Raw genomic sequence first — 18,165 nt, 5'->3', positions numbered from 1 at the left:
AAAGCAAGTTTTAATGTATAAATTTAGGCAATGTCTGCTTTTATTTTTGTTTCATAATTCCATTTCATTAAAGCTAAACCAGCCACTACTAAACATCAATATTTCAAGGCAAAGTGCCCCTGCAGTAACTCAAAAGTTTTGGGGAAGAAGGATTTATTTTATCCACTAATACCTAGTGAACAAACTGCCTTTCAAGTTTTGAAAGTATTTTTAATAATTTAGAAAGAACTATTTGTTAATGTTTTAAAATGAAGACCTGGATATAAATGCACTTATTTTACTAATATGAACAATTTTTGTTATAGCCTAAAAGAGTTCAAACAGATCAGAATTTTGTAATGCAAATGCCCAGAGTGACTAGATATTTTCTGCTGTTGCTGGTTTTGACCAACATGTAAATTGTCATCAAACAAATATGAAGAGGCATTAGGACTGTCCATTTAAATCATCTGGGTATTAGTTTCCAGGATCTCTGCATCCTCAGAGGTCTAAAGTAGTAAATATTTACTGTTTGTTGGCACTTAAAAGTAAAAAAAAGTAACACTTGTTTAAAGTTTAAAAATGTTAAGAGCATCTTGTCAGCATTGCTTTGAACTTTACCAAGTTGGACCAAATTAAGACACACAAATATTTGAGTGGTTGGTTGAATAGCTTACAAACAACAAAACAAAATCAGATTTAAAAGATCTGCTCCTATTCACGTCTCCTCTAAAATGAGAACATATTTTCTAAAGTTACCCCTAGTAATACTATCTTCTAAATTAAATTTTATTAAATATTAAAATGAAATTATTACTTAATTTCTCTTAATTCTGTAAATTGTGTAAACTCCAATATTTAGATAAATTAAAAATTTAAATGGAAAAAAATCCTGATTTAAAAGAAATAAATTTAGCATAATCTGTTTACAAGAAATGAAGAAATGAGTACCAACACCTTTTTCTTTAAGCTAAACAGTGTTAGAACCATCTTCAGTGTTAAATATGATATTTAAAAGAGCATAATGTTGAAAGTTCCATGGGAATACTTATATTTTGATTTCTCATATAAAATAGTTGTTATTATTTAACTGAATCCAGTAAAACAAGATGTTTCCATTAAATAATCTGGACTTCTAAATTTATTTTTAATATAAGACTAAATTATTATGAAACAAATATCCAACAGCTACTCCCAGTGGAAAATTTACTCTAGTGATTTCAGCTAGTAAAATAATTATCATCATAATTGCAGCATCTCTGATATTGGAGCTCTGGTCTCTGATCCCTACAGTATCATGTATTTTTCTTAAAGAAAAATAATTATTACACAGAAAATCGTTTGAAAGGTAAAATATATATGAAAGAAATAATAATGCTGTTAAAAAAAGTCCTACAACCTTTCCTTATTGAAATTTTATAACTATTTCTAAACTAAAATTATTAAGATATAGAATGAATAGGTGAGCAACAACATGTCCTTGATATACTGAGCTCTCTGCCAAGTTCTTTACACATTTTGTGAATGCTTGCCTTCCACAGACAATTTGCATTTCTGACGCTCTCTTCATTCATTTTCCTTATCAACTGGAAGTACAGTATATGACAGATGCCTTCATCTTCTTCTTCCTGAGATCTAGAATGTTTGTGAATGTTTGACATGTCTGTCTAAAATGATGTAGATTGTCTCAAGCAAAAACTGCTCTGTTCACATGGTTTAAACTAAAACATGATTGAAGTAGTTTATTGAATAACTAACAACATAATTAGCAATCAATGAACTACACGTTCAGTATCAATATCAGTAATACAACAGATTGAGACACAATACTGAGCACCTACACCTTCTGAAACACCCTTTTCTAAGTAATCCTAAACACACCATCAGATGTTGGAGTGGGATACAGTTTGTCTTACTGTCTTACCATTACTTAAACTGGGACATAAGAACGCAAAGAAATGGCAATATGGTCAATTTAGGCTTCAATATTTCTTCAACCCCTGGGAACTTGAATTTATTTGGTAGTTCCCTTTAACCTGAAAGTTCATTGGACATTTTGTAAGATAGAAGAGAAATTATAACTTTCCTCTGTAGTGGATGTCATGAAATAGAGCAGAGACACATAAAGATATAATTTTAATATGTTTTTTTGTGAAAGTGAATTATTTAATCTTATCAGAGTGGATAGCTTCCAAAAGCCCCCAGGTCCCTCAGCAGAAAGATCTTTATTCAGCCTAAGCTGTAATATAATGTCAGGACGCATTTCAACAAAATTCAGTGAAAATAAGCCATATTTTTTTAAGTATTTGGTTTTTGTTGATCAAAGACCCTTTCTATACTAAATGTTCTGGTCATCTCCCACAGTGGAAACTGGAAACAATAAGCTGCTTGTTAAGTTTGAGATTCTATTAAAAATATGACAACAAAAATTGTTTGTGTTGCATGAGGACAACACACATAAACTGGTGTCAGTCCCTAGAGCACAAACCTATGCTCTTAATTTAAGAGCCAAACCTTCATCCATTTTCCTGCACTTTCAAGACTCAGAAAACATGGCTAAATGAGATAGTTAAAAATATTGCAAAATATTTAGAGCAAATCAGATGTTTTACTTCTAAAAAATCTAGTTTCTCCCAGCCTGAGAATATCTGTGATTACACACTGAACAGCACTAAGGGTTTTGACAGTCACGACTTCAGGATATATAGAGTGAGATTAGACTTAAAAGTCTGTATAGGAAGAGGTGTGTTCTGCATCTTGTGATATCTCTGAGTAGTTAAGTACAGGATAATCATGGTCTCTGTTTTAGTATAAATCAGAGAAAGTGGGTAAGACTCCCTCATTTGATTGTTAATGTTTTTCTTAATCCAACACAAGACGCTATGGGACACTTTAAATCAGGAATTCTCTTATTCCTGCTATGGGGAGTGAACTGATGCTATATTTGCAGAAAACCTCTTTCCAGACTTTTAAAATTTTGATCTATATTTGAAGAACAGCACAACATCCTTACAGTGCCTACTTTATCATGCTATTTGTCACACTGTGCAGCTCATAGCAATCTGATGGTCTATTTGTATTCCCGCTTTAGCCCTGGAGTGACTCTGATTGTCATTCAGGGACAGAGGTCATTTTACAAGGGTATGTGTGTCCTATCTGTCATATTTGTTGGATATATTTATGGAGCTTTGTCTTCTCTGTCCTATGTCTGCTTTTTGCTTTTCCCTTACTATATGTAGTTTCTCTATACTCTTCAGCTGTGCTTACTTTCTTCCTGTGGACTGAATGATGGTACTGACATTCCATTAGTATTTGAAGAATAAATGTACAGTAATCCTATGATATCTCAGTGTTAGCATGAAATATGTTTATCTCCACAAATGTACGGAATTTCTTTTCATATAAGTTAAATGAGAACAGAAGTCCCCTGACAAAGTGTTCCTGTAGCATGTTAAAGGATGTCCAGTTAAACTCAAATAAATTAAAATGTACAGTACTTAACAAAGAGAAAAACAGTCCATTGAAATAAGAAAAGTAGTCCTTATGGTGGTCATTGGGACTTGAAAAATGAGGCAGATTATGTAAACAAATGTTCAGAAGGGTTAAAGCTGTGGAGCCAGATGTTTTACAAACTATCCTCATCCCTGTCTTGATAGTGAGCTGTGAAACCATGTTTCTTTTCCAGATCTCAGTCCCACTGATTAAATGAGCTGCACAGTATTTGATTAGAGAGTATAAACAACATGTTGCAAAACTGAGTGAATAATTCATAATGTATCATTTATCTGACAATTTTTGCCCCTGTTTCTGTTTGCCAGTTGTCAGTGAGAATATTATTATGTTCTCAAATGCATCCCTTATTTGAATTTATTTGCTGAATAATTCCCACAAATGATTCTTATTCTGTGCTTCATCCACAGGTAGTTTTTTTATGAGTGTTCAACACTGGAATCTGCAGTTATTTTTATTTGTTTGCCATATGGATTATGTGATATTCCTCTGTTTCCTGAATGGATGGCACCTAGATCAAAATGAAACTACAATATCAAAATTCTACATTCATTTTCTTCCAGTACACACCTAAAATTCTTGGGCAAAGGCTGTCATGCTTCGCTGGACTTCAAACTCCAGTCTAAGAACAGGTGACTTATTCATCCCTTTTCAGATTACCTAAAGTCACCTATGTACTGCCAAGGAGATCTGAGTATGCTGGTTCTACGAGCAGCCAGAATGGTGTGCAAAGAAACTACAGCTATTGGGCAACTAAACCTCTCCTTTCACTTCTGAAATTAAACTTGGCTAACATTACTCCTCAAAAAAGATAATTATTTCAGTCTCTTCAGCTTTTGCAAAACAGCCTTATGGACAGATACCTCTCAACTGGGACTCTGCATTCCAAGGGAATCTGCTTGGATAGAGGGATTAATACAAGATGAGAGGGATGAAACAAGGCTGCATTCTCGCACCAACCCTATTCACAGTCTTTTTCAGCATGATGCTCCAAAGGGCCACGGCAGACCTCAATGATCAGGACGGTATCTACATTCGGTACCGTACTGATGGAAGCCTTTTCAACCTAAGGCGACTGAAGGCCCACACCAAGACCTTAAATCATCTTGTCCGGGAGCTGCTTTATGCTGATGACGCTGCCCTTGTTGCCCACACAGAAGCAGCTCTGCAGCGTTTAACATCCTGCTTTGCAGACGCTGCTGAGCTCTTTGGGCTGGAAGTCAGCTTAAAGAAAACAGAAGTTCTCTATCAACCGGCACCTCAGGAAGTCTTCCATCATTCCCATATCACCACTGGTGAATTAGAGCTCAAATCAGTCCAACAGTTTAATTACCTAGGTAGCCTCATCTCCTCGGGCGGTAAGATTGACAGAGAGATAGACAACAGGTTAGCAAAGGCATACAGTGCCTTTGGAAAGCTTCATAAAAGACTTTGGTGAAATAAACACTTGAAGAAAAGCACCAAGATCAGTGTTTACAGAGCCATTGTGCTCTCTACTCTCTTATATGGATCTGAATCATGGGTCATCTACCGCCACCACCTGCATCTCCTAGAACGCTTCCATCAACGCTGCCTCCATACAATCCTAAACATCCGCTGGTCAGATTATGTGACCAATACATCTGTTTTAGAACAAGCAGCAGTCACAAGTATTGAGGCCATGTTGCTGAGAACACAGCTGCACTGGGCAGGACACGTCTCAAGGATGAAGGACCACCGCCTCCCCAAGATGTTGCTTTATGGTGAACTTGCCACCGGCTGCTGCATGAGAGGAACCCCGAAGAGAAGATATAAGGACTCCCTGAAACGACATCTCAGCCTTGGCCATATTGATCAACAGAACTGGTCTACTCTGGCCTCCAATCGGGAGGCCTGGAGACACACCATCTATAGCGCTGCTGATGCCTTTGAGAACGCACGCAAGATCACCCTTGAGAAGAAAAGGCAATGCAGAAAGAATTGTACCTTGCAGAATTTACCACCTAAGGAGTCTTTCTACTGTGCCTTTTGCAATCGGACGTGCCTGTCTCATATTGGCCTTTTAAGCCACCAGCGTGCTTGTGACAAACATGGGTAGAGACCTTTCCTGAATCTTTGTTCATGAAGCCCAGCCATGATGAAAGCAGTCAAAATATTAGGCCATATAGACAGAGAGAATACTTTCTTTCTTATCTTCTATTTATTTTATTTCTGGCTGTGTAATGGTCTGGTTTCTATAGAGGAGCTACTTGTTCTTCTTGACTTCCTCCTGGAATGTTTTAAGGACTATACTAATTCTTCTGTTTTCCTTTAAGGATTTGTTATACAGATGGCAAAGCAGTTCTTAACAGGACAAGAACATTGCTATGCCACTGAATACTTCTTGAGTGATTATAGCTACCCAGCCAGGAAGCACCCATCTCAGTGGGGTTTTGTCCAGTGAAGTTAGGCTTCTACAAAGATGGGTATTCCTGGAGTGCCAAACTTAATGTGTATAAGATTTAAAAAGCCTTGTTTGGTTCCTTAGCTGTGTGAGCTATGTATAAGAGCATGAAGTAAAAGATTTGATTAAAAATGTATATGAAAAAAGGAAGTTTTCTATCTTTCTTTACAGTTTCCTATGGACTTTTATAATTGCAGCAGTTGCATAAAATGTTTACTACAGGAACAAAATCATATCTAACATACATAAAATGTGACATATATAGTAAGTTTGGATGGAAATGGAGTTTGATACCAGTGAAGAAAAGCAGAGGTTTAAGGGAGTGATAGAAAACATGTGAAAACTATCTGGAGTGGTTCTCTGAAGGCGAAATTCAAAAACATCAACATGAACATCATATTCCTTTTGGTGAAAGACTGGGTGTTAACAGTACACCATAACCTGCCACTACCACCATCACTACCAGATTGAAATCACCAATTTCAGGATTCTAAAGGATTCTACCTGGACTAAGATGTAACAAAAGACAGCAGTTGAAATGGTTACCTTTTGTAACAAAGTAAGAGATACATTTTGTAAGTACCACAAGTATGAATCTGGAAATGTAAAACTGAAAGGCTAAAGAAATGTCGGCTCATTCTTTACAATATTGTCCTGGAAACAAATAATCTGCATCAAATTCCAAGGGCAGAACTCGAAGTACTCCTCCCAGAGTGCTGGAAAAAAAGATAAACTTGTTCATGATCATTTAAATGTTTTTTTTGGGCCCTGATAGATATATAGATACAAGATACCAATTTCTAAGATATGAAATGTGCAGAAATTATGTAGAGTGTTGAATAGTAGTACAATTTTTGCTTTAAGCTGTCACATACACACACACAAAAACACACACATACATGAAAAGATATTTTTGCACATATCAGATAGGTCTTTTTCTAGCTCCAGGATATGGAGGTTACAGGGGCAAATAAGAGATAACTGAGGATCAGGTCCATCTTGTAAAATTGACAGCAGAGAGGAAAACAGCACCCAACTTAGTGGGGCTCCATTCTTTAACTATGACATTTTAATATCACTGGAGAAATAGTAATTCAGCACGTGCTCAAATAACTGGTATATTTTGAATACCACTATGTGGAATCTCAATAAATTATCACAGACAATTAAGCACAGGTGTTTTGAAAGAATCTTGCTAGTTGTCCAACACGCCATAATTTACGAACAGAATGCTTTCCTCTCCCTAGGAGAATTTTCATTAAAAAAAAAATCCAATATACTTTCCAACTAATGATAAGTAACTGATATAACAAGATTTGACAGGTCACAAGTTGCTCCTTCACCCTTATTTAAAGCTGTAGATTTTATAAAGTTTAAATAGTGTTTAAATATGCAAAAACTCAACAGGAAATTCCTGGTTTAAAGCACCTGCTATCTTCATCTGAACATTCAAAATATGAAAGAAAATATCTTTAAAGTACATCTTTTGAACTATACTGATAACTGATATTCTGAAAAAGCCTAGCCAAGGCATATTTTAATATGTTGTGATTTTATTTCTAAGATAAGATTGCATGGTACTTCATAATTCAAAAACATTTTCACAAATGTTTTGACACGCAAACACAGCCTTCTTAAAATGAGTACTAACAATGTATTCACAAAAAGAGAAATAATGAGATAAATTACTCTTTTTTTTTTTTTTTTAGTAAAGGAGGAATACAGGTGAAAAAACATCTCCACAAGTACTGCAAAACTGTTTCTGCAAAAACACATTATATTGTATGAACAGTCATTTAAGTATTTCAGAACATTAACTAGCAATGATTTAATAATATTTGTTTTCTCTAACAATTTTAATGACTGAGGTTACATGAAGGAGTGATGGTTAAATATCAAATTTTCATCAATCTTCAAGAGCGCCATAAAAAAATTAATTTTATTAGTGCTCAATTTTTTAAGTCTTTGTTCTCTCCCTCATTATGCTTTTAATCACTTTTATTATGGAACAGAATATTAAGGAACTAAAAGAAATATCTCCAAATAATATTTTTTAGGAAGACATACAAATGTTTTTTAAAAAACCTAATTTTATTCACATATATACATTATAGATAGTTTCACAAGAAAATTTACTGGCACAGGGATAAAAAGAAATTAAAGTAAACTAATTTTAGAACCATAGCATGATAGAATGATTTGGGTTGGAAGAAACCTTAAAGATCTTGTTTCAGCCATGTGCAGGGACACCTTCCACTAGATCAAGTTGCTCAAAGCCCGTCCAACCTTCTCAGAGTATTACCTTTGTAGAAAGGCAGGTTTTTCTTTCACATGTCAAGTGATATTTTCATAAGAAATACAAATCCAACACATAAAGTCTAGGTCTTGATCAAAACTTCTGTACAATATTTCTAACCAACCTTTCATGCAATTATATCTCTGCACATTAAATTCTTTTTCATTTATTTAGACAGCAAATGAGTATTCTAATATTCAGTTCAAGTCAGTTAAAGAATCTGATATTGAACAGTTTAGAAATGCATACATTTTTTATGTTTTTAATGCTTCCTTTAAAAGAATCAGTCAGTACAACGTACAAGATAAAATGTTTTAATAAAGGTTTTATTTTATAGTCTATAGTTCTACTTGTAGCCGGAATATCCATTCATTAAAAGAAACCAGACAATATTTCTTAGTTTCAAACGACAAGTGATATAAAAATATGTGGCTTCCTACAGATAGTTCTTTACGAATCAGTAATTTTTTCATAACCATGTGTCTAATGGATCATCACAAAGGAATACGTTTAACTGTTTTACAGTCTAATTAGATGTGGCATCTGTCAAATGTGCCTGATCTATCTCTAACAACTGCTAAACTACATATCAGGATACAAGTTGACCAGTTAATAAGAAAAATCCAAGGGGTACTGTATACTGGCAATAGACAGAAATTTACATGGAGAGAGTTGTAATGTCTGAAAACAGAGAAATATTTATAAAAGTACATTTTTTTATTCTTTTGATGATAAAATTCAGACTATTAGCTAAGCTTTACATAAACCTTATAGTAATATCATTAGTCTACTGTCTGAAGGGAAGGATATTTCCTCTTGCATGACTTGATGAGGGCACACAAACAAGACAAGGCGAAAGAAGAGTGGGAAGCTAAGCCTGAGTGACTGTTCTCTAAGAATGAAACTATCAGTGCCATCCCAAAATAATAAGTTTACTATTTGGAATGTCTTTTTATTTTCCATTTTTGATTCAAAAAAATGTATGAAAGAAAGCACTTAGGGATGAGAAGGTTGGGGTACCCTTGGCTGCAGTGAACATGACGAACATGAGATGGTGAAATACAGGATTCTACATGGAGAGAAACAAGGTGATAAGTAGGATTACAACACTGGACTTCAGGAGAGCTGTCTTTCCCTCTTCAGAGATGTACTTGGAGGAACCCCATGGTTTAGGGCTTTAGAAAATAAGGGAGCTCAAGAGATATTAATTAATATTAATGTTAATATTCAAACATCACTTCCTCCATGGTAAAGATTGGTACATCCTTATGAGAAAGAAATCAAATACCATGGACAGAAGACCTGCATGCATGAGTGAGGAGCTTCTGGCTAAACTCAAACAGAAGAAGGACGTTCTTGGCCACTTTGGAGGAATATAAGAATGTTGTCAGATTGTGCAGGGATGCAAGGATGTGTTGAGGACAACCAAAGTCCACTTGGAATTAAATTTAGCAAAGGACAGCAAGAAGGGTTTTTTTAAGTACATCGGCAGCAAAAGGAAGACCAGGGAGAATGTGGACCCACTGCTGAATGATGTGGGTGCCCTGGTGACAGAGGATACAGAGAAGGCAGAGTTAGTAAATGTCTTCTTTGCTTCAGTTGCCCAGGAACCAGCAATGTGCTCTTGAGGCCAAGAAGGTCAGTGGTATCCTGGGGTGCATTAGAAAGAGTATGGGCAGCAGGTCAAGGGAGGTGATCCTGCCCCTCTACTCTGCCTTGGAGTACTGTGCCTAGTCTGCGGTCCCTAGTGCAAGAAAGACAAGGAACTACTGGAGAGGGTCCATCTAAGGGCTATGAAGATGATTAAGGGACTGGAGCATCTCTGTTATGAGGAAAGGCTGAGAGACCTAACACTGTTTAGCCTGGAGAAGAGATGACTGACAGGGGAACTTATCACTGTACACGAATATCTGAAGGGCAGGTGTCAAGAGGATGGAGCCAGACTCCTTCCAGCAGTGCCCAGCGACAGGACAAGGAGCTAAGGGCACAAACTGAAACACAAGATCTATTTGAATATAAGGAAAAACTTTCCTTTGAGAGTGACAGTGCTCTGAAACATACTGGTCAGAGAGGTTGTGAGGTCTCCTCTGGAGATACTGAAAACTCTGTTGGATGCAATGCTGTGCAATCTGCTGTAGGAGAGCTTTAGCAGAGGGAGTTGGAGTAAATGATCTCCACAGGTCCCTTCCAGCCCCAACCATTTTGTGATTTTGTGAATGACTGTTAAAAAGTCAGTGGATAGAGAAATGAATTCTGGATAGAGAGAAAAATTACTGATCAGATTTATTTTTCTCAATACAGTTCTGGGAACCTCCCAATGTCATTGTGTTTGTTAGACCAGGGGTCATTCTCTATATGCGAGTCTTCCTGCATCTACTGAAGCATGTTTTGTTAACAACTCATGGAAATAAATAGATACATGGGAATGTACGTGGAATGGTAATGATGAAAACTTCAAATTTTTGTTTAACTGGGTGTACGTCTCCCTCAAAAACCAGTTCTCTGACTATCATTTCCTGCCAATAGACCTCAAGAATGAATGTGACTGACCGTCTCCAGAGGTCATATTTCTTTTTAAGTCTTCAAGAGAATTTAGGCCTTGACCTCTCTGCTTGTATTACTACACAAAGATACCAATTAATGTCATTTGCAATGTGGATATGTGTCCATTAGAATTGAGATTAAACCCAGTAACTCATTTCACACAGAGCATTGAAAAGCTGCCAGAGGGTAACAATTTCTGTCACTAGAGATCTGGTACAATTGTGAAGAAGTGACCTAAAGGTGTAATGTTCTATGCTGTTACCAGCCATATGGGCCATCCAGTCTATTTAATTATTTACTTTTGTATTGTACTTTTTTTTATTTGTTCAGGAAGGAAAGCCCTTAGTCTTCAGCACTGCTCAAAGAAATCATTCCAAGTGTCAGAATTAAAACCTTCTGGCATTTAAGAGGTTGAGACCATTTGACTGAGGCATTGTAGTTCAGGATTCTGCCTTTATCTGAATGGAGACTTCAATGTCTTGATATTCTAGGAAAACAATAAAATTGTGGTTAGTGTGTTTGAAAATCTCTGGGATAAGATGGCTAATTCTAGTCACAGTGCTTTCAAATAATGACCTTATTCCTTAGCTATTACTGTTGTAGTAAGTCATCACGTTGTGTTTCAGCACCAGCATCTCAGGACACATTCTGTCAGTTTTATGCATCTGCAAAACTTCACTTTGTAGTTAAAACTCTACTGAATATTGATTAAAACTCTCAAAGACAGAGAGACAGAGGAATAGGGGAGACAGAAAGGGAGAGGGGAAGAGAGATCTTTAAGAATAATTTTTAACTCAAACCCAGGCAAAGATATTAGCTTTGGAATTGTAACACACTGGCATATTTTGAATTGACTACACTAGAATTGGAGTGGGTTGATCTTTACTTCATATGGTAAATATTGCAGAAATGTTAAACTAAAGGTTGATTTCATGGAGGTCAGCTCAACAAAGGATCTTTTACACATATACTTTAGATAGCTTAGAGGAGTTCATCTAGAATTACTCCCCCAATTACTCATGCCTAAATTCTGCCTATACATATCTTTGTAGTAACTAGTAACTCATCTTTCATCTTTCTTATGGTCTTTACTGTTGTTCTCAGAAGCACAAGGGACATACAAAGGTAATATTGAAATTTTGTATTAAGAATGGCAAGAATCCTTAGATCATCTTAATTTGCATTGACTACAGGACTTGAATTCATGCATTCAAAAATCTTTCAATTTCTCCAAACCAAGAATTATGCACTTATCCGAGGCCTAAGGAGCCAGGAGCAGGATTTAGGTATACCAACATGGTGTTGTAATTTTTTCTCATTAAACACAAACATTAGGAATTTAAGGTCACCTAGCAATTTCTTATAAAATGCTTTTGATATCAATAATACTAATTCAGTGAATAAATAATAACAATAATAAACATAGTCAGTTATCAAAACAGGTATTCCTTCTGTCATGTCTTTCAGTCTTTCCTTGTGATCAATTTAAGTTCCTATTTTTGTAACATGAAGAAGGACACAAGTGTAATTAGGTTGTACTGATGAAACAGTAGTTATGTCAACATAATCACGAAGACACATCTCCAACATCTTTGAAGAAAAACAGAGATAGCAAAATTACAAGTAGATACTTTGAAAGAAAAAGCCCAGGATGGCTACAGAGGTATAAACATAAACTGAAAATGTGCAGTTACTAATTAATGCAACTTTGACAGCTGAGTATTTTAGGGTATAATTTAAACATATATAGAATTGTGGCACAATTTGTTGCAGATACCTGTTATTGGTAGAATAGGTGGAATAATCTTTAGATTGCTTACAAGACAACAAAAGTGCCCCAGAACTAAATGCAGATATACCTCTCTTCTGCAGAACTGTGTATGCAAATCTGATCAATCTGATATCTTATACTGATACTAAACTATCCCTTTGTTATTATGAAAGGAAAATATACCTCTATTTCTTGTCCTGGTATCAGTACTCCTCTTCTGAGACTCAGTTGTAATTGTCATGGCTCAATCAATGTCACACCTTTAAGGCATGTTTTAATATCATTCCTTTAAAGAATATCTTCATCAGCCTTTTAGGCAGAGTTCATTGTCTTTGACAATGGAACAAAGAAAACCACAAAAATGGAGCATGGTCAAAGCTCTTATTCTATTTAAATTTTATTTTCCATACCTAAAAAGTACATAATTATCTACATTGCTATGAATATTTATTTGCTTAATATATACAGAATTATATTTAATTCACAACAGAAATGTAGAACAGAAAAAAACCTCATCAAATGTATTACTGTGGCTTAAAAAGTTATTCAATAATAAGTCATCAGCTAATGTGTATTTTTCAGCCTGCAGTAATGGAAAATACTGTGACTTTGTTTACCAGTAAGCCTTTTGTTATTTGATATTTAGTGGTGTTTCTTACTTCACATATACAGCACACCAAGAAATACAGACAGGTATTACAACTGATAAGTGGTGAATTATTGAGCAAAAATAATTTTACAAGTATCTGAGTCTTATATTTAGATAACATAATTAAAATTTGCCACCTCAGAAAGAAAGGAGGTCGTTAGAGGCACAAGCATAGTGTGCACTTTTTCAAGGCAGTTTAGACAGAAACATGGAGAATACAAACCCATCTATTTTGATTTTGTGTTAAGATACACATCAGTATTTTCAACTGTTTGAGATTTCTATGGAATTATATGAGACCTTTGAATGTCAAAGTATTTCTATGAACTAAAAAAACCCAAAAGAATCCACTTTCGACAAGTCCTCCAGATTTGGCTTTCCTACAATTTGACCATCTGTTTGTGCTGGACCTGGATTCCTCTGATACTGGCAATGGCCAGTATTGTCTCAGGTGGTGAATGGAAGAGAAGAAATGGTGACATATGGTAGTGGGATGCTTAATCCAGCCAAGCAAAACCAAAATGTACTACACAGAAGCAATTACAGTTTATCTTTTATGCACTGAGCATACTGAACAGCATTCTAAAGATTTTAGTGACTTACATTTTTTAAGGAGTTAGTAAAAATTAGTTAAACATCTTTAGGATAAAAAAAGATAACAAATAATTTTGCAGCCTGCGTTCTGAGTCAGGGGAGTAAGAAAAGTGCTTATGTCACTAGTTTAGGTTTTGAATTTAGGTCTAATAAAGAGTATAAAAAGTTTCCCTTGTTAGTCAACAGAGGTACCTCAAAAAGGACATTTAGAACATCCAAATTAATTTACAGGTCTCTTCCTTATGTGCTTTAAAATACTCTGCATACTCTTTAAAGTAGAAAACTGGAAAATTAATGTTAATTATTCTTATCTTCTCACAAGAAGATAAGTTATTGTTTTTAAATCTATACAGTTGTTTTTAAATCTATACTTTTTGGCTACCCACACTTTTCAGGAAGAGGATAAGGAAATAGCCTTTTCAAACAACTAAAACAAACAGGTAGTGTAGTGAAATTGCAGAAACACAGTTTTACCTCCCATGTAAAGCTGACACGTTCTTTAAACCAAGAACATATCTTTATGGTGAAGTACTGTGCTTTGTTCTGCTCAAGATAAATGATCTTTCTTTGTATAAAATCTTCACTCTGATATGTCATCAGTCAAAACAAACCCTATCCAGAACTGATGTAGCCATTTATTTTTGTATATTCTACAATCTAAGTAAAGTGCCGAGAAGTTTCACACCTTGCCAGGCAGTAAAAAAAAAAAAGAAAAAAAAATGTAGTGCTGTACTAAGAAAAGCAAAATTTAAATATTCCCCCTCCCCACCCCCACATTAAAGCCATGGGAAGAAGATCTGACCAAGGTAAAATCTCTTCTCGATAGACAAATGCTGAAAAAGGTTAACCCACTTAATGCATAAATGCTGAAACTAATGCATAATTATGGTTTCCACTAGTAGATTTTGCATAGTGTTCCATTTGGATTTTCTGAAGAAATGGTCCTATGGATACAACAGACTTCAATACCTACGATATTTTAAGGTTTGGGTTTAAGACTCAGTACAATGAAGTGGAATGACATTTAATTACTGATGTGCAGCCATTCAGTTCAGCTAATTATGATCCCTGGAGTTTAGTCATCATATGTAATTAACTTTTACTTTCATAAAAGCTTAATGTGCTGCAAAAGCAGCAATGGCTGTGAATGCTACACTTCAGGATTGCTGACAGAATTCAAAATGAATTCTAAAAGACAATTTTTCTCACTAAGTGTTAAAATAGCCATCTGCTCTAAAACAATGTAAATTTGTTTTAATAGAAGCACATAATTTGTGATTTTTTTTTTTATTTCATGGTCAAAGTAACTGCAATATAAACAAGTGGGATAATACTTCAGCTCTGGATAAGCAATCATAATCTATTCAAATAAAACTAGCAAAAAGATTGATGAGTAATATTTGAAAGGTCAGCTGAGGCTTTTCAGGTTTTAGTTCTTTGTTTTTGTTTTTGTTTTTGTTTTTTTTTCTTTTTTTTTTCTTTTTTCTTTTTTTCTTTTTTTTTTTTTTTTTTAAAGCCAACACTGGAAACCCTTGTAATTATCAGAACTTAATTTGATTTGTATTTCTAGAACACCTTAATAGTAACTATGAAATATAAAGATCCATATATAGCTACTTATCAAAAATTTAGTCAGGTTTTACTGATCTTTGTTACAGAAAAGGGAAAATAGATCAAAACTCTTAAGTAAAATCAGAGATTTGTATCCAGTCACACCAAAATCATGAATTGTGCTTAGCATGACAATTGCAACAGCTGTATGATATAATACAGTGAAGTGGAGGGATATATCAATTAGCTCTGAGTGAACAGGTGAAGGCACAAAAACGCTGTCACAGTTTGGTGAAACTTTAATCAGGCTACAATAATCTTTTTCTCAATAGATCTAGGTTACCTATTAAGAGAATGCTATTGCATATACACCAAACAGGTGGATTCAATATAACCCTGGAGAACGCAAAACATATTTATAAGGGTTATTGTTCAACAGTAAACTTATTTTAAGAATAGCAGTAGCACAACTCAGGTTTAGGCAGTAAAGACTACAGGCACTTGGCCACGAGGCCGACACTGAAACCAGCTCAGCTTAACTTCAGCCAAAGTGAGCCCAGGCCAGCCCTTAGACTACACTCTCAGGTCAAGAGTATGTATTATTATACAGAAAAAATGGTAAAATCATTTTTACTGCACTACAATGTAGTAGCTACATTACCTCACTCTGTAAGGAATTGTAGAGTGACAGAAGACACTAGATCTAAATAAAGAAAAAAACATATAAAGAAGGTTGTAATAAAAATAATATACTTTTATGAAACTTTTATAAGTCATAGAACAATAAATGCAAAAGAACATGAAATAGGCCAAAAACCAGGAGGTATTTCCAATGGCAACAATATGATGGAAATGATAAAATTTGAAAAGTTTTTGGAACATTCTGATACTCTTTAAGTAACCTTGCGACAGCACAGAAAATCAAGATAATTCAAGAAATCACAAAATAAAAGGGTGAGACTAAAATTTGGTCTCATATGCCTGGAAAAATATTCCTTGCATATTTGTATTTTTACAGATTTATGTTAGAAATTAATTAAATTCTATTAAAATCCCCTAAAATTATGATTTAAGACATTTTCTCTTTCACAGAAGAATCTCATTCATCTTGAAATTCCTATTTGTAGATGCAATAGAGGAATTTAACTGAAAATTGTGCAAGATTTCCAGTTAACATGGTTACCTCACAGAATTTCTTTTAAAAATTAAGAACTTATACATTGTTGCTAGTAGGATTCTTTTCTTTGTTATATAAGGATTCCTTTATTTGTTTGATAATATTATAATGTATATACATGCACTTATTTATAAGTTTATTAAATTAAGTTTATTTTTATAGTGTTTGTATAAGTATTACAACAGAATTGCTTAAAACTCACTTTGGTAAGCTATTTTTGTGTCATCACAGCACTTATCTCAAGTTCTTTCTAGAAGGTAGAATATATCTGTCAGTCAGTTGGGTTGAATCTTATTCCACAAAACTTCAAATTCAAAATCAGGGACAGCATTTTAATGTGAACATAAGTATTGGAACAAACATCCAGTATCCTCTATAGTGATTTTCCATGTCTAGATTACTTTAGAGAAGTATAGTTGTTTTTTATAATATGACCTCCTTCAACCAAATTGCATTGCTTTTTTAATGTTAAACACTTAAATATCAGGTTTGGTACATCTATAAACTGACAAGAATAGATGGCCTTAGGAACGTAAGAAGTCAGTCAAATAATTTTCATTTTCCTCTAGTCATAAGTGCAAATAGCCTGTGAAACTATGATTTGGCCTGAAAAGACTCAGTAAACATTTTGTTTTTCTTGTGTCATGTTGCAAGACTTCTCTAGATTTAAATACTTAGCAACAATCATGTAGTTTTATGGCTGCAATCTCAAGCACAAAGAAGTTCAAATGTGGATTTTAGGGGCTAGGATGCTCTAATTTTAGACACAGGCAGATTTAACCAGTACAAATTTCAATTAAGCTTTTCTATGCATTGATTAAGGGGCTTTTGCTTCCTTGGTCCATGACAACCAATTACTGAATTCCAAATGCAGACAAGGTATACAATAAAGCTTGTATATTTCATGTAAAATCAATTGTAGTATTTCAAATAGTATATGTGCTGATACTTACTTCAGGTCTTTGAAAATTATTTTTCTTATTTATCTATCTAAGTTCAATAATGAGCTTCTTAAATGGAGTAAAGTAGTTCAAGGACAGATATATCTGAAGCTGAGAGACTGTTAGTCTTCACCCTGTGGTATAGGCAGACCAATGTATCCCCACTCTTTTATGTTTCCCTATTTCTTCATTACTTTCCAGGATTTACACAATTCTACCAACTGAATGTGTTTCAGGTAACTTATCCCAGGTATATCAATCTCCATTTTTCAAAATGTCATCATCTTCTGTTTTTTCCTAAAGCCAATTTAAATAATTTTTTCTTTTTATAACATCTCATCTGGATAAGCACGTGCAATTCTTTCCTGTCTTGAATTCTTTATTAAATTCCTAATTACTCCAAGATTCTGAATGTCAATATTAGTTTATTTGTTACTAATTAGTTTATTTGTTATTTGTTATTAGTTTAGAATTGTTGCTGTGTATACTAAGGGGAGGCCTTGTTTCTCATCTCATTGCAAAGCTGAAGTAACACTGCAGCAGACATGCCTGTTAAAACTTCTGAAGATCTCCTGAATCTCATGGTTGTCTGGTAGGCTTAGTGCTACACACTTTAGACTTAATACCTGAGTTCCATTTAATATCTTTTGAATCTTAATATCTATTTAAATTGGCCATATGATGCCATCAATTGTAATATTGACCATGTTCTAATATAACTGAACCTTGTC

The sequence above is a fragment of the Manacus candei genome, unplaced genomic scaffold (genome assembly GCF_025592945.1).
Source record: "Manacus candei isolate 608988 ecotype Guabito, Panama unplaced genomic scaffold, ASM2559294v1 h1tg000063l, whole genome shotgun sequence".
In the NCBI taxonomy this organism is placed as follows: Eukaryota; Metazoa; Chordata; class Aves; order Passeriformes; family Pipridae; genus Manacus; species Manacus candei.
Note: the sequence above shows the minus strand (reverse complement) of the source record.